This window comes from Euprymna scolopes, chromosome 3 (assembly GCF_053919585.1).
Source record: "Euprymna scolopes isolate OS-2025 chromosome 3, ASM5391958v1, whole genome shotgun sequence".
NCBI classification, from domain to species: Eukaryota; Metazoa; Mollusca; class Cephalopoda; order Sepiida; family Sepiolidae; genus Euprymna; species Euprymna scolopes.
In genome coordinates this window covers 466,759-492,014 of record NC_136484.1, presented here as the reverse complement: position 1 = coordinate 492,014, position 25,256 = coordinate 466,759, and the positions used below count along the sequence as shown (strand labels likewise).

At 39.8% G+C, this 25,256-nt stretch overlaps 1 protein-coding gene across 2 annotated transcripts in view; it reads right to left on the bottom strand.

Moving 5' to 3' along the window:
* Positions 1–7,553: 7,553 nt before the first annotated feature.
* Positions 7,554–25,256, bottom strand: part of LOC145252697 (uncharacterized) — a 109,541-nt gene continuing 91,838 nt past the window's right edge. For both annotated transcript variants that reach the window (XR_013863648.1, XM_080112521.1), the window contains exon 2: positions 7,554–9,368. The gene's annotated coding sequence lies outside the window, so the exon portion shown is untranslated. The remainder of the gene's footprint in view (positions 9,369–25,256) is intronic.

Below are 25,256 nucleotides of genomic sequence, written 5' to 3'. Positions count from 1 at the left end.
ATTTAATTTTTTTGTTGTTGTTTTATATAAATACAGCTACAAACCAGAATGAAAAATGGAAAAAACGAAAATTTCGTTTTCTTTTACACACGTCTATTTCAAATTTGATATGATGAAACAAAACTGTAAACATAGTATAAAAGTTTTTTTTTTGTACTTAATTTTGTTACCGCGGTTTTCATAAGCGTTTTTGAGAAAACAAACCCCCCAAATAACGAAAAATAGTTGCTATTATACATGATTAATATTTAATAATGAAAACACCACTGGTTAAACTTTTATTTAACAAGAAAACGAAAATGAAGTAAAACAAAATATGGAAAAAAAAATATGTCTTTTTATGAAACCTTTTAATTAATTTTTTGTTTTTTGATTAATTGTTGTTGTTTTTCTGTTGGGACATTGTTATGAATTTTTTTCTTGTTAGTTATTAATTTTTTTGCCGATGGTCATGTTTAGGTTTTGTTTGTTTTGTTTTTATTTTTAAAATATAGAGGGTATGGTGGTTGGCAAATTTTCTTTTGCTGCAAGAACAGACGATAACTGCAAAGGTAGAGAAGAGTGCATAGAGAAAGTGGAGGGAAGCTGAGGGTAATATTGAGCTACCTGGTTCATTATGCAGGCGAAAGGATCTTTGAATTTCCCTCTCCACATGAACTCGCTTTCTAATAGTTCCCTATTGGTCCCATATTTGATTTTGTTTCTTTGCTTTGCTTCCCTCCATTCTTTCGATATGGTTTGTTGTCGTGTGCATAGTAATGTGAACAAAGTTTATATATTCATTATCTTAATTATCTGGAAACTTTGGCAAAAAAGAACTTTATTAAAGTGTGAATTGTGAAGAACAGATAATTGAATTTTTTTAGCGTCTGCTAACTTGAATTCGATTGGCTAAGTGGCTTGACGTATCCCAGTTCTTCTCGATATCTGCCCAGAAATGCTCATGAAGATTTGGAAAAATTGCGGTAACAAAACTGCATGAGTACCATTGTTCTTTCTAGTGTAGATTTAAATATAAAACAAAAAGATCGTTGACTCAGTTTCTTTTTTTTCTATTCTTTTTTTAAGTGCCTTATTTCTTCTTTTCTTCGTAATTTTGTTTTTCCACCCATTTATTTATAATCATGAGTTGATTCTCTTCTATTTTATTTGCTTCATTTTGTGAATTGATAAGGCAGATCGGCTGTTATGTGTCTTTTTGTTTTCAAACCATCGTCTCCGATTTAATTTACTGCTTTTTTCTTTTTCAGCATTTCTTTTTGATTGCGTTTCTAATGCCCCTTTTTTTCTTCAAAACAACAATTTATTTATTCACCCAGTTACTAAGCAACTCGTCATAGTATACACTGGCGTTGTTTTACAATTTGTCATAGTTCTGAGAGAGACAACTTTCTGTTACTTTTAGTAAGAGATTTGTTCATTTTTCCCCCCATAATTTGGGACTCTAATAATGCTGTAAGTTTTCACGAGCAGTTTACAAAAACATACTTTTATGTTTTTCGTTCTTTTTTGGGAGGAGTATTCAATCATAGAACTTGTGTAGCTTTTAAAAAGGTGCTTCTGTTGTTTAATTGTATTCCGCAAGTAATGCACCGACATTAACCAAGCAGAAAAACCATTTAATATTTCACAAAAATTCTGTTTACATGGGGGGGGGGCTCCTTATCACAGATTGAAGTGGGGATCAGTGGGGTGACATTTGAGTGGACCGCCCCGGGTGACGTTTACTCTAGCTTTGCCACTGGTACTTATATTTATTTTCCAAGTGTTATAATTGTTTAAACATTTATGCCAGTCTTGCAAAACCTTTAGCCAAGTTTTTCAAATTTCAAAACTTTCATAATCCATAAAATAAAACTGGAAATACCAGTTAAACAGTTCAAACACAAACTAACAAAATATGTTCAAGTTGAAATAGTTTATTTTAAATTTCTCTCTAAAACAAACAAGCTATTTGCTATGGTAAACTGAGTATGAAACAATATCCCTAATCATAATGTATAACCGACCCATTTGACTAAAACGTTCATTTTTAATACTAAGACAACATTGATAGTAAACGATTCTCCTTCACAAAACAAGAAAATATTACTGATAGGACCGAAGAAAATTCGAAAGTGAGCAGACAAGAAGAAAAGAAGCTTACAAATGTACTCACCAAATTTTTTTCAAGTTTTTCACTCCCAGCTTAGTTTGTTTTTACACCCCTCTTTTGCAATTGCCTTTTTCTGTGGTGACATCGCTGGTACAAATACTTTCTGCATTTAGTTCTTAACTCTATTGGCAAAGTTTGCAGAAATTGTCACTGCTTTTGGTATGAAAGTAGACTTTATCCCATGATGTTTTGAAGCCGTAATACAAGGCATAAAAAAAACATGCAAAAGAGTATCAGAGCAAAGATGCATAACTCTCCACTCCAACTCTAGATTGAAAAATGGTCAAAGGCAGATGGGTCATACTGTAAAGTACACCACGTGCATGTCTTCATAAAAAGATTGGATTTTTTTTCAAGAGCTTAATTGAACATAACATTTTCTGCTGCATGTTAGGCTAATAAAGCAAATAGCAGCTGTTGATGCTATTTTAACTAGAGCTGTCATAGGGATAAGATCCTATTGATGATTGACCTTCCTTACACAAGTTGTCTGTACCATGATTGAATAATGTGATTTAATCTAAAAGAATTATGTTGTTTTAAAATAATGAAGTCCTAGTAAAATGTGTGTTTATTATAAAATCACATTTGCATGGATTTAAGCATTTCAGGAAACATTTCCCACACATGCAAGTTCTCAGATGTTTAAAAATATATTAATTAGAATAAAAAATATCCATATATAATTAAAAGCGTATGGGTTCTCCCAGTGTGAATATTGAGAATGTGGCAGTGTAAATATTGAGAGCAAGACCATGCACATAATTATGCAGATAATTTTTTTTTTTACATAGGCATCACCACATTATCAAGGCCAAGAGGCCACTCAAGGATAAGGGTTAAAGAGTGTACAGTAGGAATTGGACAATATAGTAATCATTAGTAATGAAAATTTGGTAAATTTGATAATTTATATGGAACGGCTCATCAAGAACTTATTTACGTTAGACTTGAAGACAACCATATTGTAGTCAGCCGGAAAGCAGGAAAACGGAAGACAATTCCACAGGCGTGCAGTTCTAAGAAAGAAGCTTTGTTCATGGAATCTACGTTTAGATTTAGGCACAGATAAAGAGTGTGGGGGGGGAATTATTGATAGTGTTTACAGCTAGACGAGTGTTTCTTGTGAAAGTTTGGCGAGGGGGGACCATAGATTGAAGCTCAGTCGAATACTTTCCATGAAAATAACGATACATCAGAGACAAACTCGCAACATTTCTTCTGTGAGATAGAGGTTGCAAGGAAGAGAAAAGGACATCTCCAACGAGGCTATGAAATCTATTTTGAACTCTATCAAGGCAGGCCAAGTCCTTTCTAGCAGCTCCTGCCCAGATGTGGCAACAGTATTCCATCCTTGGGCGTACCTGACTCTTATATAGATAGAGAATAGCATCAGCATCGATAGAAAGATCCCACCATTTTTCCAGCGGCCTTGGCAACAGATTTGATGTACGTGTTCCATTTAAGATCAGGATAATTTACAAGGATATGACTTCATCAAACTGTGGTTTTTGCATATGTGTCACTAAACTTGATTTTGATTAACAAGTATTTTCACATATTTAACAAGAATATGCCTTCTCCTTAGTGTGGGTTATCATTTTCCACAAGATTTGATCTAGTAGATAAGAATGTTCAAATTCCTTTCAGTACAATTGTTTAAATATAGCTTTAACCCAATGTGAGTCTCCATAACTAATAATGAATGTGAATTTTGAAAGCATAAATATGCACATAATTTACAAGAATATGACTTTGTTTAACTATGTGATTTTTGCATATGTTTCACTAAACTTGATTTACCTGAACATGAATATAGCATTTTTTTTTAATGGAGAGTAGATAATACAGTGGATGTGTTATCGGCAGCTCCAGTAACTCTCGCTTCTCCTTTTTTGTCCCTCAGTCCTCATTCAATGAGTGATTTTTCTGACAAAGGGTGAAGAAAAAGCTGCTTAAAGGTCGGTAGTACTTGGTGATCAGTAGTCTGAGATGTCAGAAATTTTTCTGTCTCTATGTCTGTCCTTGTGGCCATGTCACTAGTAAGGGTGCTGGAGGTAAACGTTTTGTCTGGGCTGACGTTATCCACCTGACAGTCAAGGACCCGAACCTTGGATTAACCACTAAGGACGCTGTCCTATCAGCAGGCGCAAAGTATTGGGACTGCTGTATTGGCATTTGGTGAGTGGATCTGGACCATGCAGTAGTCTCTGGTGTGGCCTCTCGATGCCATACTAGTGGGTAATTGTTATGGCTTTACCTTTTCGTGTGCTACAGAAAAAAAAAAAAATTCCTGTCTTTTTCTCTCTTACTTTCCCTCTCTGTACTGCTCTAACCAAATATGCCGACCTGTTTCCACAAACCCAAAAACCTCAACATGAAATATCTCCAGAAAAAAAACTCGAATAAACCTAGAACCCCATCTTCCAACGTAGACCCCTACTACAAGGCCTCCTTCTCCAACATCAGGGGTCTACGTTCCAACCTTCCAGAGGTTGAAAACCAATTACAGGAGACGAAACCAAACATATTATTTCTAAGCGAAACTGGAATAGGGCCGACCACTTCCCTAGATGAGTTCATAATTAATGGATACTCTAATTTAACAGCTAAATCTGACACCCAAGATCGCCATGGGGATGGAATATGTGCCTACATCAAAGATGGCTTCCCGTGTGGCAGGGATATCTCTAGAGAAGATCCTAACTTACCCTATATGTGCTTCAGGGTTGCACTTGCTAACACCACTGCATTTATATTTGCCCTCTATAGGCCCCACAACAGCGGAGTTACTATCTTTAAGAGCATATCTGAGAAAATAGACCACATCCTGTCTGCACATCCCTCGGCTAACATCCACATCTGTGGTGACTTCAACGTCCATAACGTGGAATGGCTGACCCATTCAAATAAGACAGACGAGGAGGGGAGGTTTTGTCATGATCTTGCCATTGCTTATGACCTCACTCAGATTGTTTGCGAACCCACCCGTGTGCCCGATACACTCGGTCAATATGCAAGCCTCCTAGACCTTTTTCTCTTAACTTCCCCTGAGCTATGTTCATGTTCCGTTCTATCTCCTCTAGGATCCTCTAACCACTCAGTTGTATCAGTTAAGATAAAAACGAAATGTAATAAGTCCCCTGACGTACCCCTCCACCGTACTGTATACCGATACTCTATGGCTGACTGGGATAGCTTCCGTACATTCATATCTGATTTACCTCTGCACTCCATGTTTAAAAAGGAAGTGTTCTCTATAGTATCAGATCTGACCGAATGGTTAATTGTAGGCATAGACCAATTCATACCATCTAAAAAATTCCAACAAAAACCTAACAGCCAGCCATGGTTCTCCCCAGAATGTGCTGCTGCTATCGTGCACAGAAATCACTTTTTCCATAGCTACCAACGTAATAGATGCACTGAGACTAAAGCTGCTTTCAGGACTGACAGCAACCACTGTAAAAGAGTAATAAAAAATGCAAGAGAGCTATATGCCCAGTCTGTTAAATCCAAGGTAGCTGATCAGCAGCTTGGTTGCCACCAATTTTGGCAAATAACAAATAGGATCCTGAACCATTATCAATGGACCAGAGGTCATCTTGTCAGCATCAGACAAGGCCAAACTATTTGCAAAGAACTTTGCAGCTAATTCTACCCTATGCGACGAAGGCCATCAACTCCCCATATTTTCTCCTATAACACAGAACACGCTAGGTAACATACAAATATCCGTGCATGAGGTCGCCAAGCTAATCAAGAACCTTGATTCCATGCTGATGATTCTATGCTGATGACATGACCATCTACGGAAACACATCAAAGGCTGTAAATGACAAAGTTCTCTCTGATTCTCTCTCCTCTGATCTCGAGCGTGTGGTTCAGTGGGGGAAGACGTGGCTGGTTACCTTTAATGCATCTAAAACCAAACTCCTATCTTTACATCATCAACGCTCTGATCCCCATCTGGCATCAATTGGGATGGATGGCTCTCGTCTGGGAGAGGCCCCGTGTTTTGACAAGCTTCTTCGTTTGACCTTCACTCCTAATCTGAAATGGAACACGTACATCAAGTCTGTTGCGAAGGTCGCTGGAAAGATACTGAGATCCTTCTACCGCTCCAGAAGATATCTCACTACTGATGCAATTTTCTATCTATATAAAAGCCAAGTACGTCCGAGGATGGAATACTGTTGCCATATCTGGGCAGGAGCTGCTAAAAACAGCCTATCATGCCTTGACAGAGTACAAAATAGACTTCGTGGCTTAGTGGGGGATGCCCTTTTCTCTACCCTGCAACCTCTCTCCAAAAGAAAAGACGTTGCGAGCCTATCCTTGTTTTATCGTTATTTCCATGGCAGGTGCTCGTCTGAACTCCAATCTCTGGTCCCCCTCGCCAATCTTCCCACCTGACTACAACTTGGATGTGTTCAAGTCCAATGTTAACAAATTCCTAATGAACCGCCCCCTTAAGTAAACACTTCATCAAATCTCCACACTAACGTAATGTACTTGCAATAACCCTTATCCCTGAGTGGCTTCCGGGCCTTGATAAGTGGTGACCACTGTGTAAAAAAAAAGCATTACGTTATAAGAATATGGCTTTACTTTTTTAATTTTGTTATCATTTTGTTTAAGCTGGGGATGAGGCATCCTACTGAATGCCAGACATTTTCCAATCTACATACATTTTAAGTAAGAGATTTTTTTTTAATTGTCATTTTAAATGTACTTGTTTGTATCCTTCATGCACTTGGTTTATCAGGTATATATGCCAGGTACTTCCTGAAATTCTTTGTCATTAGTCCAATTTCTCATATAATTACTGGAATGATAGAAGGCTTCTTAAGTTTAGTTTCTTTTCATGTCCAACATAAAGCCTTGATATTTCATTAAATTTTCCGTTCTGTTTGATCTAATATTATTTGGGACATCAACTTCAACCAAAGTTACCTTTTTCTTGTCTCATTTTGTTATGTCAGGTGTAATAGCTCTGACAGAGATGAAGCAAAATTCAATGTTTCATTCAATTCAATCACGTTTATGATGCGATAAGGTACATTATTAACTTGTCTATCAAACAAAACATTGATTCTGAACTGTAAGACATTGATCATTCTACCAGAGGAAAGCTATACAACGCTTTTGTATATCATGTAGAGAACAGTCTATTTTCTACAAAAATTCTCAATTAGCAATGTTATTTAATGTAAAAAGCCATACACTGTTGCTCAACTCTACAGTGTTCTTATATAAAACTTTTTGACATTTTCACCTATTAATGAAATTGATTTTATTAAAAACACGTTACATTTAAAAAGGATATGGGTTTTAATATATTGTAACAATTTTTGAAATTATGAATTTCTTTATGTGTATCATAATACAAAAATAATTTATGAAAAAAAAACTTCTCTAAAGCATGTTTTTGCATATGTTACATATTTTGTTTTTCTGGACTAAAAAAATAGCCACAGATATTACAACAGTTTGGTTTAATTGTTTTGTTTTATGGTATATAAACTTTTTGGGTTTATTTAATAATGAATCCACATATTTTCAAAAAGTTTCAGCTTGAAGTTGTTTATATCTTCAAATATATATTCACAGTGCTTTGCTTTGTCGTTTTGTTTTATGGCATATTGATTCTTTTGGGGTTATTAAATCTTGAATTCATTAATTTGAGAATACGTTGTGATCTTTTGTGTATTTTATATATCCAAAGAATTTTATTCATGGACTTTAGTTTGGTGGTTTATTCTTATGGTACATTAAACCTTTTTGGGTTATTAAATGTTGAAACAAGTAATTTTGAAAACGTTTTTATTCTTCCAGTTGTTCATATCTTAAAAATATTTTATTCGTGTTTGGTTTTATTGTCTTTTAATTTTCTTCCTTTGAAAATTGTAATGCTGGGTATGTAGCAGCCAAACCAGCTGCCAACATTTTGCACTTGGTTCAACAGGAATATTAGGTAGGACTTCAGGTTCTTCATAAGCCCTGTGGCACCTATAATAACTGGTATGATTCATATCTCCTTAAAATTCCAGTTTGTTTTCATATCATACATCAGACCTTGGTATTTGGTCAGTTTCTCTCTTTCAGCTCTGTTCATACCGCCATCATTAGGGACACTCACTTAGTGTGAGTTTTCATATGTTTCACTAAACTAGATTTAACAGAACAAGAATATTCACACATTTCACAAGAATATGGCTTTTCACCACTGTGAGTTCTCTTATGTAATACTAAGCTCGATTTAGTAGAACAAGAATATTCACATATTTCACAAGAATATGGTTTAGCACCAGTGTGAATTCTCATATGTGTCACTAAACTTGATTTAACAGAACAAGTATATTCACATATTTGACAAGAATACGGCTTTTCCCCAGTGTGTGTTCTCATATGTATTATTAAATGTGATTTCTGAGAACAAGAATATTCACATATTTCACAAGTATATGGCATTTCACCAGAGTGAGTTCTCATATGTCTCACTAAACTTGATTGTACAGAACAAGAATATTCACACATTTTACAAGAATATGGTTTTTCACCAGTGTGAGTTCTCATATGAATAACTAAACTTGAATGAACAGAACAAGAATATTCACATTCTTTACATGAATATGGCTTTTCCCCAGTGTGAGTTCTTATATGTTTAAATAATTTATATTTTTCAGAACAGGAATATTCACATATGTTACAAGAATGTGGCTTTTCGCCAGTGTGAATTCTCATATGTGTTACTAGATTTGATTTAACAGAACAAGAGTATTTACACATTTTACAAGAATAAGGTTTTTCCCCGGTGTGAGTTCTCATATGTTTCACTAAATTTGATTTCACAGAACAAGAATAGTCACATATTTCACAAGAATATGGTTTTTCCCCAGTATGAGTTCTTATATGAGTAAATAATTTATATTTTTCAGTACAAGAATATCCACATGTGTTACAAGAATATGGCTTTTCGCCAGTGTGTATTCTCATGTGTTTTGCTAAATTTGATTTATCTGAAAAAGAAAATTCACATATTTCACAAGAATATGGCTTTTCCTTAGTGTGAGTTCTCATATGTGTCACTAATTTCGATTTAGCAGAACAAGAATATTCACATACTGTACAAGGATACATTTTTCAACAGTAAATCTTAAAGAGAATGATGATCAATTTAAATTCAGCAAACGTGTTCAAGCAGGAGCATCTGAAAATAAAAATAAATTTAATTTAATATTTTTAGTATCTACATTCAGATTCAATTTGTTCATTATTTTTTAATATTATCTGATTTAATTTACAAACTCTAAATTAATTCACTTTAACGTCATAAGCAACATACTAGAAGAATAATTGTTTCAGTTAATACAGAACCAGTCAATAGAAGTGTTGGTTAGGACATATTTTAGAGGGAATTATACTTTAGTTTTTATTTTAATCATGGAAAGAAAAGAAAGAAGCATTAACATAATATACATAAAGATTTTTCATCATACCATCTTATTTTAATCACTTTTACACAAAGTGATTCAATTATTTTAATCAGTCCTGGCATTTTTAATTCCTCCCAGTACTCTTTATCTTTGTCAATATTACCTAGAAGTCTACTATTGAATTCTCCTGGGATAATACTTCACAGAACTCTAGCTTGTTTAAATGTATTTATAAATGTTGTACCTTAAAATATTTATTTAAATATTTACAAAAGACATGCAGTCAACACCAGATTAATAAATTGAATAATATTGTATGATTAAGAAGCAACATCAGATCCATTTACATTTTTGTCTAGTTTTTACATTTTTGTCTCAAACAAGATGTGTCTCAGTTCTCTATATCTGCAATTGCATTATTGCATCTAAAATCAGCCCTAGTTTATTTATGGAATGTGCATTTATATGCGACGATATCAATAAGATTACAAAAATAAAACCAACACAAAGTCAAGTATCTGCAGAATGTCTTCTTGGTTCCTCCTCTTCTCTTTTCTCTCTCCCAACAATCGAACACAGCATATAATAACAAAACTCTAAAGCACGTCTGACAGCACTGACTTCTGCCAACAGTCTGCCCCCCCTCTTAACAACACAGGCTTTTTATATCGCAAAATCGTTCACCTCTATTTGCATATTCTTCTAACTCACGTGATCACTACTCTATAAATAAGAGTCTTGACCGTTTCTTTTCTTTCTTTTTATTTATTTTCGGTGACCGACCCGCACGTGGTCTATCCAGGTAAGTCACGCATTTCTCCACACTCCCCCCTGATCTCATGATCACAAACAGGACATGCGGGCAATCGTCGTTGGCGGGTACTCCTTCGAAGAAGCACTTCCTCATTGCTGTTTTCTTCATTACCACCATCATTACTACCAGTCTGTTCCATTATCCCGTCTCGTGGTTCCATAGGCGGTGTCTCACAATCAGGGCAGGGGGGCAGTATCCGTCTTTGTCAGGTACTTCTCCGAAGAATCGGAGGCGTCATCTCCTCGGTATGCTCCATCATCCCTTCTCGCTGGGTTTCGCAATCACGGGGGGTGGGCAGTATTCGTCTCTGTCGAGTATTTCGATGAGGCATTACTTCCTTGTGTCCATCGCTCTCCTCACTATTGTCATCAGTATGTCCCATCATTCCCTCATCTGGTTCTGTTGGTGGTGTTTCTATGCTCACCTGAAGGGGCAGTAAGTGATCAGGATCATCTCTGAACGGTGTGTGATCGTCCTCATCGTCCTCAGAATCAGAAGAGGTATAACAAGGGCGGATATCTTTTACGTGACGTGGTATGCCACCAATCAACATGGTCTGAGGACTTATGATTTCATCTATTTTTCCCCGGAAAAATTTCGTAGTGCACCCAGCATTTGGGGGTTTTATCCAAACAAGGTCTCCCACCTGATATGGTGTATTGACAACACTCACCACTGATGGTATGGCATCAACTCCTTTCACACGCTGTTCATATTGGTAAATCCCATTGGCTGGTGCAGTTGCTGGTGTTGCATTGTCCTTGAGTGTTATATTATACCAGTACACAGCTTCTGGAATAGAGCACTGCGTCCTGGCTGCAATTCTTTTGATGGTGCGGTGACACCGTTCTGCTATACCATTACCCTCGGGATAATATGCACACCGATAATGCATTTTAATCCCCCATTCGTGCACGAATTTCTGAAATTCTTGACATCGAAATGTGGCGGCATTATCAGTCAGAATTTCAATCGGGGCACCACGTTCAAAAAAGACGGCTCTCAACTGTTGTATAATGCTGGCTGCATCCTGTCGTGTCAACAGGCGCCATATTGTGAAACGCGTCGGGCCACAATCCGTCATGGTCAAAAAATGTTTGCCCCCATAATGTGTTATGTCCATCCCTACTCGCTGCCAGTTGCCCTCCACCTCGAGCTTCCCTTTTTGCCATTGGGATGGTGCCGGATCAATTCTCTGACACTCTTCACACGAACGTATGGCTGCTTTCACTGATGCTTTTGTAGTTGCAGGGCATACTCTTCGGACAAAATATGCAGTCCTCTGAATTCCAGGATGTCCAATCTGCTGGTGTATCATACGGATCTGGTCAGGTGTTAATTGATCCGTTACAGTCGCGCATGTTTGTTGTTGAAGATCGGATCCCTGCCTCATTGCATCGATCCACCTCTTTGGTACTCGAGTCAAGCTATCAGCCAAATTCTGCATCGACGAGACTAACGTAATGTCTACCTGCAAGCTGTATTCGTCAACTAGACGCTTAATTATTGCTAGTCTCCTTCGTACTAGCATTTCACTTGCAGCTCTAGTCTTAACTCGAGCCTTTCCAGTCAAGGTGTCGGTTAACCAATGGTAAACACACAATGAGTCAGTGTGGAGATGCACAACATTAGTCTGCCATTGCAATGCGAGATTAAGACCTTTTAACGTGGCATCAAGTTCTGCCAAATTTATATGTTGGGCATCATTTTTCGGACGAAGCCAGCATGCATCTTCCACAACAACACCTAGTTGCTCCAACACGACACCTGTAGCCAACGAACTTGCGTCAACCCATGCATTTAGTTCGTTTCCAGACACTTGCCACTCACCCCGGGCAGGGTCATTCCTATGCACTCTGGACAACATTTCAGCCATCATTTGTTGGAGAGAATCATCATCCGCAACATCGTCCCATCCTTTTGTTACTGTAGTCACTCGTCTTTTCACCACTCCTGTTGCCGATCGGAGCCATCCACAGACAGGTAGATGTCCTACCAATTTACCACAGATAGAAAACACAGTACGTCTTGTTAATACATTGGGTAACTTTGGAAGTGGGCTCCCTCGTTTCCATCGCAACGTATTGCCCTCCTCCCAGACCTCGAGGCCTAGCACGGGCACTCCATCCTTTAGGCGCTTAGGGTCTTTGCTTATTAACCCAAACGCTTTCAGTTTTATTCGAACTGCATCCGCAGACATTATGTCCTCATTAACATAGATGTCATCTATGTAGGCTGAAGCAGCTTTTGCTGTGGTCTCATCCTGCATCAAAACAGTTTTAATAATGGTTGTCATAATCAAGGGTGCTACGTTTAGGCCAAAACCCAAACGTGTTAAACAATATAGTTTTCCCTTGAGTAGTACTGTCTGAAACGGCCATAATGACTCATGGACACGTATCTGCAGGTAGGCCCTCTTTAGATCCAGAAGTGCTACATTGCTCCCTTTTTGACGCCACTCTCTCAGTTTAGCAGCGCACACATCTGCGTTTCCGGTAAACGCATCAACATGCCGATTCAACTCTCGGTAATCCATTACGGGACGAATTTTTTCTTTGGTATGTTGTTCAACAGCCATGAGCGGAATTAATCCCTTGGGTGGTCCCAGACGTTCCTGTGGGTATGGTATTAACCAACCGTTGTCAATCCACATCTGAAGTTCTTCTTCATATGCGGCCCTATTCTTGGTAGAAACTGCATACTCTGGAATCGTGTTGCACAGCCGATCTGGTTCCTGGCCCATGGCCCATTTCCACTTTGCAGTCCACACCCTTTCGTTGTCATCAAATGTAGCACAGAAGTCCTTTTCTTCAATCGACATGGCTGCACAGACGTCTTTCCCTTCTCCAAGCCTGATACCTCTAGCTGCTGTGATTGTAACGCCTCCTAGTGCTTGTATTGCATCAATTCCAAGCAACATGTCGTAGCCAAGGGGTTTCTCCTGCATCACCAGAACGTCAACTTTAGCTGTGTCACCCTTCTCAGTGCAGATTGTGACTGTCCCTTCACCACAACATACCCGTGATAAGCCATTAATGGTCATAACGCCAACTGGGTTCCTCCGCCACACCGGACAGCAATGGGCACTAACTATAGACCGGGAACACCCCGTGTCTATAAGTGCTGAACACTGCACATCATCAAGTTTAACGCTAATGACAGGCAATCCTGTGTTTATTGGTTGGCAGGGGGCAAGGGTAGCGATAGTACCTTGCCCCCAACTTCGTTTCCCGAACAGTTGCGAGATATGTGCCCAAACTTATTGCAGCGATAGCATTGCACTGGTCTCTTTGATTGTGGATATACACCTCTCCTATCACTCCGGCACTCTTTAGCAAAATGATTGGCCTCCCCACATTTATAGCACACTGGGGTGGCATGCTTATTACTATCTGGAAGAGAGTCCACATTGCCTCCATGTCGAAAACGAGCTGCTGCTGCAATTGGTTCCTGTTCCTTACAGATGTTTCGAGCTCGGGCCAATAACTCATCAGTTGACAATTCATCGATTCTTGATGATGCCCGCAACAGTTTACTGACCTCCTCGGGTAGGCCTACCAAAAAAGCACAGCTTAATATTTTATCGTTGACCCCACCAAACGGTACAGATAATTTTCGCAGGTCGGCTAGGTACACGTCGACTGTTTCCTTGGGTTGAAGTGTCCGGCTCGTGAACTGTTGCCACGCAACAAATGGATCTGTACCAAACGCTGTATACAGGCTCTGCTTGATTTCATCCCAGTCTGGTTCATCCCCGAGTTGTTGGTAGACTGCATAGGCCCCTCCGGTTAGCCTCAAAGGGATAACTGTGGCTGGTTCTTTAATTTTGCACAGTTTACAGATTTTCTCTGCCTTTTCAATCCATTCAACGACAGCCGGTCCAGTGGTAGATCCGTCGAACTCGGGTATTAAGCGAATGTCGAATCTGTCCATTGTTAGTAACCGCACACCAAGCGCCGAGATAGCTTAAAACCAACACAAAGTCAAGTATCTGCAGAATGTCTTCTTGGTTCCTCCTCTTCTCTTTTCTCTCTCCCAACAATCGAACACAGCATATAATAACAAAACTCTAAAGCACGTCTGACAGCACTGACTTCTGCCAACAGTCTGCCCCCCCTCTTAACAACACAGGCTTTTTATATCGCAAAATCGTTCACCTCTATTTGCATATTCTTCTAACTCACGTGATCACTACTCTATAAATAAGAGTCTTGACCGTTTCTTTTCTTTCTTTTTATTTATTTTCGGTGACCGACCCGCACGTGGTCTATCCAGGTAAGTCACGCATTTCTCCACATCTTGAATATTATATCAGTACTTGTCATAGGCTTTGGTCTGTACTCAAAGTTTTCTTGTCATTTGTATTTCTTTTGCTTCTGAAAGTATTTGTTTATTGGTTATGTATGTGCTAAGCAAGGTGCTTAAATTAAAAATGGAAAACAACTTGCTCTCCTTATCCAAAGGAGACACAGTTGTGAACCAAATAATGGAAGCAACCGTATTTTATTTTTTAAATACTATCTTCACAGATATCGAAATTAAAGTTTTATCTAAAGGGTTAGATTTCTGTATTTCTCTACTAATATAAATAAAGAGAAAACCTTTGCCTCCTTCAAGGTTTTGTTTGCTCAAATTAAACACCATTCTACTTTTTCCCTAGATAATATTTCTGGGATGAAATCTGGTTGGTTGATTTGGAACACCGATACAGCAATGCTTTCACTGACCACAGTGACTTTTTCTGGATCAAACTGGATTTGAAAGCTGTTTAAGCATTATAGTTAAATTCAGACATTTATATTTGCAAGCCATACATAAGTGCATAAGTTTTGGTAATGGACTGAGCAAATTATATTGAGAAGATATTATCTATTCTCAACAATACATCTAAATTGTGTAAACCTGGCCCTATCGAGTCAGCAGAAAGAAATTAAAATTCAAAAACGTCTACTTTCATTATTAAAAAAAGCTTTTTCAAAGGACATTTATGATAGGATTAGACCCTCTGGGTCATTATGTACAATATATGATCTACCTAAAATATACAAGTTCTTCCACTGAAACTCACTTTGTCTCTAAGTTCTTTGGCTTAATGGCTTTTAGAAATCTTTCAACCCGTGGGGGAGTTGTATACTACACACTGCATGTCAGATTCCTATCAGTTTGTTGAATGTCTATGCATGTTAGATTCAGGTTCTGACACATTCTTATGTATTCTTTTTATGTTTCTAGTTTTTTTACCAATAGACTATTAGATGAGACTGTACATATTTTTGCCAACATACTTTATGGTGGTCGCCTGACCTTTTCTTGTTTTTTCTCAGAAAATATTTATAGGAATTATACTAATTGATGGAGTTTAGCTTCAATGATATTATGTCATGCTGATATGATCTCAATGGGGAGTTTATTGGCCACAACTTTAGCTGATATTTCCATCGGTTATTGCACATCCGTTCTTTTTAGTTCTGAAATTATATCCAATACTTATGTCAGATATGTTGACGACATTTTTGCTGTGCTTGCATCTAAAAGTGAAGAGTCAGCATTCTTTAATAAGTTGATATCTCTTCATAGGGCTCTACTGTTCATGATGGAAAGTGAGAAAGATAACTTTCTTCCCTTGTCCTTTATTGTTTTTCTGTTTTAAATATAAATGGAAGGATGTTTTTTTCATCTGAATTTAATGATTATGTGCAATCATATGCAAAAAAGTCAACCATGATGAAAAATATTTGTTTTGTTGAAATAATGTTATTATTTACAACCCAATTCTAGACATTAAGAGAGGGTCTTTATTAAATATTTTTTTACTTTTACATAATTTAATAAAGAAAAAAATTTATTTGGAAAATCCTATCTAAAAATGACATGGTTCATAAACTGCAGAAGCATCAAATATTTAAAAATGCAAAAGAATGTTATTAATCATTTCATTTAAAAAGAAAAAAGAAAATAGCCCCTTTTAATAGAATTGTGTCTTAATTTATTTTTACAGTATCAAAAACGTATATTGGATGAGTAAAAATTATGAACCTTGAATATTCTAGACTAAATAAATTTACACATGCACAAAATAAAAAATTTACATATGCACAAAAAATTGAAATAAGGAGTTAAATTCTCATGATATATTTTTATTAAATTGTAAATTGTAGAGTTAAATATAATAGTCAAAGAACCAAGCACCCATGTGTGTGTGTGTGTGTGTGTGTGTGTGCCTTGTGTGGCTATGACTTCTGACTTCAGGTGGGGTCTGAGAGAGAGAGAGAGATTAAAGATGGAGGCTGCAGCTTTATAAGGTGTGGTCTTGTGGAATCGCACAAGATCACAACATTCACCGCACACAAGTGCAAATGAAATGCAGACAGTTTTTTTTAAATAAAAGGCCTGTTGGCAAAGGTGAGAGAGACAGACGCATGCTGGAAGTTGAGAGAGAAAATTGTGGGGAGGAGGAAATACAGTGACAAATTATATCTGTGAACATTTATGTTTATTTTTTTCCCCAAAATATCAGCCAATTTAATTGTAAGCTATTTTGGTGTAATGGGGGACAAGTTCGACTTTAAATTAATACCAGAATTCGATAACTCAACTCCGGTACTTGACTGGGTGAAAAAGGTTGAACTGCATTGCCTTTTGTCTAGCATGAAGAGCATTGAACACTTGATTCCTCTACATCTGTCTGGTGGGGCGTTCATGGTGTATCAACAGCATAGTCCTGAAGAAAAATAGAATTATGAGAGGATCAGGACAGCACTATACAAGACATTTGCTATCGACCCCGCCACTGTTTGGGAGCAATTTGAGGCAAAAACCTTACGTTCAGGCAAAACTGTCGACGTGTATCTGGCGGAGTTGAAAAAGTTGTTGGTGTTGTTCGGTGGATTGCCTAAGCAGGCCTTGCCATTCAAATTTCTGACAGGGCTCCCAACCAATGCAAAGCAACTCCTGCAAGTTAGCTCAAGTATAGTTTCATTGTCGCTTAATTACCTGGTAAACCGGATCAGGACTGTGATGAAGAATACATATGAGATGAGAGAATTGGTAGTTGCTGCTGCACAGTTCACACCGAGTGATGATAGACCGTCTCAGGAGCCCAGCTCACATGGTGAAGTCGTATGTTATAGGTGCAAGGGCCAGAGCCACATTACGAAGAACTGCCGGTGGTGACTGACAGCTGTTCACTGCTACCGGTGTAATGAGACTGGTCATGTGGCCCGGGATTGTGTGGGAAACGGGTTCAGGAATAAGGTGCTTGTGTCGACCTCTTTCCCAAACAGAAATTAGATGAGGTGCTTCCAACCATTCAGGTCTATATCAACAAAACATTGTGCTGACCGCTACTCAATTCCAGGTGCTCCCGCACTATAGTGCTGACCTCTGCCACACTTGGAAGAAGAATGTCAGGGTGACCACCATCAGTAAAGAGACGCAGACATGTTGCAGGATGGGCACTGTGAACATTCGCACAAGAACTGGAAATTCGGCTAACGTCGAGGTGCTGGTAGCACTTGAAAAACCACTGAGCTTTGACCTGCTTCTAGGCTATGATGCCATCAGAGCCCTAGGTGGTGTTCACATAACACAGACAGGAGCGGCACAGTTTCAGAAGAAGGCTCCAGTGTTCGCTATGCTGAGGATTGACCAGCTAGACTTAAGTGTCGAATTTGACCAGTAGCAGGAGGCTTGGACTACCTCATGGAAGTGGTTGAAAAACTAGGAGCCAGCCAAACTGCAGAATGAGGTAGTGGAGTATCATGTGCCCTACTAAATAAGGCCTGCATATGAAGATGAACTCTGCAAATGGATCAAGGTTGACTAGTTAATTCCCTACCCCTATGAGAAACTTGGTCCTCCTAAAGGCTTGATCTCACTGATTGTGGTTGCTCAGCACAACATAGCGAAGGTGAGGCCAGTGATGGCTAAACGTGCATGTTAATGCATTCACAGCAGACGCTAACATTTGTGTCAGCAAGCTACAATGTGTCCCTGCTAGATCTAAGAAAAGCATACCCACAGGTCTGGACAATGTGACAATTTCAGACGGTGGTGTTTGCCGGCAGAAGGTACTGCCTTACCAGACTAGGCTTTGGGCTGAACATGGCACCCCAAATAATGAAGACTATCGTCAATGCTGTGTTGTCACAGGAAGAAACAATAAAAGAGCGGACATTGGCGTACCTTGATGCCATATATTTAAATGAAGGCATTGTGTCATCATCTCGCATAAGGTCCAAACTGGCCGAGTTTGGTTTGATTTGCAAGGACCCAGAACATTTGGAGGATAGCACCTGGGTCTTGGGCCTGAACGTTCAACGCGATGGACCTTGAAGTGGGGGCGCAGAACTGCAATTCCTGAAGTGTCTGAGGTCTTCACAAGGCAAGCTATATTCTCCCTATGTGGAAAACTTGTGAGGCACCTACCAGTGTGTGGATGGAATCATGCGGCAACAGGCATCATAAAGAGGAGGGCAAGCACATTCACTAAAGGCTTGGATGATGAAACAGCAGACGATCTGTTGGTTTGCATGGCAAAAGAGACCATCGCCAGGGTAAAGCAGGATGACCCCACCAAAGGAGACTGGTACATGCAGAGAGATGAACTGAACATGTGGGTGGATGCAAGCTCTCTGGTGATTGATATGCTGTTGGAGAAGAATGGGGCTTTGATTGAGGACACCTGCTGGTTGCGACTGGCGAATGATACTGCTCATATCAACATGGCCGAGCTCGATTCAGTGATAAAAGACATCAACCTGGCACTCCAATGGAGAATCAGGAAATTATACATACACACTGATTTGCTATGTGTGTACCACTGGATATCGAACACACTGACAGGCAAGCCCAAGCTGTGCACCAAGGCCACCGAGATGCTGATTAGATGGAGATTGGAAACCATAAGAAAGCTGGTAGCAGAGTACAAACTGCCTGTGGATGTGGTACTGGTCACTTCAAATTGCAACCTTGCTGATAGGCTCACTGATAGATGGTATGACTCCATGAAGAAGGAAGTTGAGCTAGTACCACTACTATGTACTGCATCTATTGAGGTGGCAGACAAAATCAGGGAGATGCACATTAGTGGGCACCCAGGAGTGAGACGGACATGTTATTTTGTGCAGTTGACCAATCTGTCAGTGCCTAAAAATGTAGTGAAAGTGGTAGTCAAAGAATGCCAACCATACAAATCAATCGACCCCACCCCGGTTAGATGGTGGAAAGGTTGGCTGGGAATAGACACGACTTGGAGCCAACTTGGTATGGACATAACCCATTATGGCAGCCAGCACAATTTTACTAACGGGGGCTGCCTGAAGAGATCCTCACAGACAATGACACGGCTTTCTGCAGTAGGGACTTCAGGTGTTTTATAGACAAGTGGGGGATTTGGCTCAAATACTGATGTGCATATGTGCCAAGTGGCAACGGCACAGCAGAGCTGTGCCACCGAAGCAGAGCTGTGCCACCGAAGCAACAAGAAAACAATGCACAATTGCAGAGGTAGTCAGTAGATATAATGTAACACCAAAGGATGCTGTGACTGCTGCAAGCATACTCGCTAATGTGATCCACTGCTATTGAATTGAAAAGATTTTGATACCCATCTGCCTGATCGGCAGGGAACCTGAGGGGAATTGAGTTAGAAGACACTGTCTGGATGAAGCCTCCCGATAGCCGATGCACCACCAGCTTTCAAAGAGGATGAGTCACTGGCATCATCAGTGAACAGGCCATACTAGTCAATGGTACCTATGTCATGTGAGGAATGTCTGGACCGCCCTAAATGCGAACCAGTTGGCGAGTAGCAGTAATGGTAAATAATTCAATGATGACCTGTGGATAAAACCTATTCCCCGCAGCTATGATGGTATGACTGTGAACCCCAATGCTGATGCCGATAGTCCCAGCACCCTTTCTGATAGCTCCAATGAAAATGAAGAAGTCTAACCTGATGGTATAACTGCAAACCCTAATGCTGATGCCAATAGTTCCGATGCCTCTTCTGAGAGTTCCAATGAAGATGAAGTAGTCCAGCTAATTCCTCCTTGTAGGAGTACCCACAGCAAATGACCACATCCACAATGCCACATGTGTGATTTTGAGTCCAGGGAGAGTGTAGAGTTGAATGTAACAGTCAAAGAAGCAAGCGCCCACATATGTGTGTCTTGTGTGGCCATACGACTTACCTTTAGGTGGGATCTGAGAGAGAAAGATTAAAGATGGTGGCCATAGCTTTATAAGGTGTGGTCTCATGAAATCATACAAGATCACCCCGCCCACTGCACACATATGCAAATGAAATATAGTCAGTTTTTTTTAATGAAACGCCTGTTGACAGAAGTGAAGAGGACAGATGTGTGCTGGAAGTTGAGAGAGAAAATTGTGAGGAGGAAATACAGTCACGAATTCTATCTGTGAAGTTTTGTATTTATTTTTCCCCAAAATATCATTTAACTGCAAAATGAAAGTACAAAATAGTTTACAAAGACTCTTTCTCCATGTTAAGAATAGGCTTGTAAATAATAACGTCCTTCTTTCAGTACAGTCCATGAATTGCAGAATTACCAAGAAAGCTCTGCTCTTTATTAAAAACGTGGAATTTTCTTATTTGAAACAGAGTGAAAAATATAATAGCTAAACAAAAACAGCTCACATCTAAAATGTGTATTTTTTCACAAAAAAGGAAATAAAAACAAAGCACTCTGCATTTTGATATGAAACAGAAAAAATAGAATAAAAACCTCCGAACAAAATTGCAAACACTGTCAAAAATACAAAATCTGTCGACCTCTGCCCTGTTCCATCCACTTTTGTTACACCTCATAATATTCCTCCCATATCTTCTGCAAAGTCCCTACGTAAGACACTAAGATTCCTGCAACCCCATCAACCCAGAAAAAACTGCAAAATTTCTTCTGTGATAAAGTGGGGACACTCTTCTGCCCCAGAAAAGATATCTGTTTGGTCAGATTATTAATGCTTTTCACTTCATAAATGTTGACCTCATGAAATTAAAAGAGTTCAGGGAGATGGGTGACCAGTCAGTTAAAGAGCCACCTTATTTCCGTTGTGCAAAAAAAATACTGACCTTTATCTGGAAGGAGGAGGCTTAAGATTAATATTAGAGGATGCAAATAAAGAATTTTCACCTCCTCCAGCAATCTTCAAATATGCAGATATGAGAAAATAAGAAAATGTTGTGTCATATAGATACCTGTAAAGGTGAACCTCTCTTTGCTCCTTGTATAGGATAGCAAATCTAATCTATCCTTTGCTTTTTGGTGGTATCTCCCACAAAGAGTTCATTGTAACCAGATGGGCACACGTTCGATCATCTGGTTGGTCTTATTAGCCCCCAAGCAAACTTGTGCTGTGACAGGCAAGAGAATTCAGGATAATCTTCATACAATATGGTTGATTACAAACAAACTGATACTGAGACTGAACTGATCAATTTTGTCCAAAGTCCTTAGTATGGTAGACCATCCAAACTTAAGGGTTATTTTATTAGTGACTGGTTAAAACCCACAATTTTTGCTTGTAGATTCAGCGCCTTTATGCCAACTTCAACATGCTGGTAGAAGTAAATGGGAAAAGGTCAGAGCTCTTTAGCTTATCAGAATATATTCATCAAGGTTATCCTTTATCACCAATGTTTTATATGCTTGCGTTGGAGCATTTCCTTGTATAAGAAGTCTGTCTAACACAACACGAAATACACGTCAACGTTCTCTATTTGCATGTCTTAAACGCTTCCCCCACTCCTCCCAGCGACTCGTTTTTTTATAATATTTCGGGCACACCTAATTTGCATATACCAAACAAGATTGCTAGATATCTACGCATGACTGGAGGCTTTAAAAGACAACAGCTGCCATCTTGGGCCTCTTTTTTTTTTTCTGTCTTTCAGCCTACTGCTGAGAGATTCCAGCTCGTTTCTGAGGTAGGTTCTCCCTATGTCTATCACACTCCCTCCTGATTTCATGATCACAGAAATGTAAATGGGGTGGTGATCGCCATCGCTGGGTGCTTCTCTGAAGGGGAACGATACATGCCTCTTCTTCGCTTAAGCTCTCCTCTGCGGACTGGGGGTTGAAGAATACCGCTTCCGCTGGGAGGCTACTGATATCAGTCATCTTCTGAGGGAGCTGCTGTGAACCAGAGCGATGTCTCACTGGTCCCTGACTTGGAGTCAGACTCACTCCCATTGTTCATGGGTAGCCGCGATTGTGTTGTCGGCTGTAAGTCTTTAATGTGACGGGGCACACCGTTGACACATTTTGAAGACCCCAATGCCTTTGCAGAATAAGGAACCAGCCATCCATTGTCCATTCAAGTCTGTAGTTCCCTATCATACTCTACACGAGCTCCGGGGGAAATCTTGTAATCTGGCACTCTATTGAACAAATTCTCTGGTGGTTATTCGTCCAACCACTTCCAAGCCACAGTCCAGGACTTTGTGCACTGGTCAAACTCTGCATGAAAATCAGGCTTATCTATGGTGAGTTCCGCGCAAACGCACTCTTCGCATTGGGAGAACATCACATGCCCAGCTCCATCTACTACGACTCTACCCAGCTGCACAATTGCATCCATTCCTAAGAGAAAATCGTACCCAAGTAGATCTCTGTCCATAATCAGAGCTTGCACAGCTACTTCAGACCCGTTACCGATGCTTATGTGGATTAGAACTTCTCCGCAAGAGGACAACGAGCTCTCGCCTACAGTCAGAACCGGAGTTCTTGTCTCTTCCAAGTGTCACAATGTTCTTTGCGCACAAGTGTCTGGGCACAACCTGTGCGTGGCACTCATGCCCATTAACGCGTACGCTCACCGCAGGTAGCGCATTGTTTAATGACGAGCTGGGTAGAAGACTGGTGCTGTGACTTCCTCCCCTAGCCTCTTTCCCGGACAGGCACAAGCCAGGTGTCCCCGGTTTTTACATTTGTAACATCTCGGTCCGCTAGTCTTCTGGGTCATTGACCATGACAAAAGGCAATCATGGGCCCAATGGTTTGCCCCCCCCCCCGCATCTGAAGCAGTTCTTCTGGTGTTCTTGCTAGCTGTAGGCAGTGGTGTAAATGCACATGCGGCCTCTCGAGGTTGCACCGTGGTGACAACTTCATCTCTGGTATCCACCAGCATGGCACGAGCCCTCTCAAGCAGCTCTTTCAATGACAGCTTGTCCATTCGGGTTGAGGCTTGCAAAAGTCCCTTTGCATGGCATGGCAATCCATTCACGAAGGCTCCCTTTATCCAACACTCTGGTGGCATTTCACCTACCAGGCGTGCTAGCCACTGCAAATCTGTCAAAAACTCATCCACGGTCTCCCCTGGCTGAAGGCGGCGGGTGGTGAGCTGTTCCAATGCCATAAACTAATCCATCCTGTAAGCCTTTATACGGGCACGCTTGATTTCCTCGAGGTCACTTCATTGGTCCTCCGAGAATTGCCAATATGTCTCACGAGCCGCAGGCTTCAGTCGCAGCGGCAGTATTCACTCCACCTTAGTTACCTCGCACAGCTCACACGTTAACTCTACATCCTCTAGCCATTCTACTATTGGAATGTCCGTTGCTGTGCCACTGAACTCAGGGATGAGTCGGAGGTCAAACTGTCTTAAAGCCATAATTAGAATACAGCGGGAATAGCTTGTATCAGAAGTCTTTGTCTAACACAAAGCAACAAAACTTTTTGGCGAAAACGTCAAACAGAGGTTCGCTAGTCACAAGTTGAGTCAAGTAGAGTTTGTTGTTCACAACATGAAATACACGTCAACGTTTTCTATTCGCATGTCTTAAATGCTTCTCCCACTCCTCCCAGTGACTCTTTTTTTTATAATGTTTCGGGCACAACTAATTTGCATATACCACACGAGATTGCTACAGATCTACACGTGACTGGAGGCTTTAAAAGACAACAGCCGCCATCTTGGACTTCTTTTTTTTTTCTTTTTCTGTCTTTCAGCCTACTTCCGAGAGATTCTCGACCGTTTCTGAGGTAGGTCCTCTCTATGTATATCACAGCAGGCTAAAGATGATTCCAGTCCTACACAGTATCACTTTACCAGGTGGTTTCACTTAGGTAAAGTATTTTGCCTATACTAAGGATGTTACAGTATTTTTAATTAATGTTAAATCAAATTGTATGAGACGGTAACAGGGGCCAAATTCAACTGCAACAAATCCTTTAGTTTGCGAATGGTGTCTTCCTTCAGGGGCACTTTAGCTGGAGCAACCAGCTTTGTAAGATACTCAGCATCTGGTTTGATTCTAATCTTTAGCTGGAGAGCAATTTGGTTGGAGGTTTTGAAAGTGGTGTGGATCTGTAGAAATTTAGTTAAAGAGAAATGCAGAGATTTGTGTTGTCTGTATACCATCTTTTGATTCTTCTACACCCGTTGGACATGCTGCTTTATTTGCAGTGGACTCTTTTCCAGTTCTTGTGGCTTGGAAATGCCCTTCTTTTTCTGTCGTGATATCTGTTATTTCCATCATTTTGATGGCTGTCTGTATTTCCAAGTGTTGAAATTCATCAACACAGGCTTCAGCTTTACTTCCAAGATAAAAAGTGTACACAAGGGAAACGGTGGCTTCTGGAAAGAAGACACTAATAAAGGCTCCAAGGCTCTGAGAAGTGTGCACTCAGGCAAGGAGGCAAAAACACAGGCTGCCTCAAGGTGAGTGCGCTTTCTATTGCGAATCTCATCACACAGTGAGGCTCCTGTGTAGAATGAAAGATAACCTCTTTGACACCTTGCTGTTGTCTCGAAACACCTAAAGTGTTAGTGAAAGAGATCCCTTATAGATCTTACTATTGAGCAACTTGCTTTGATGAGAGGC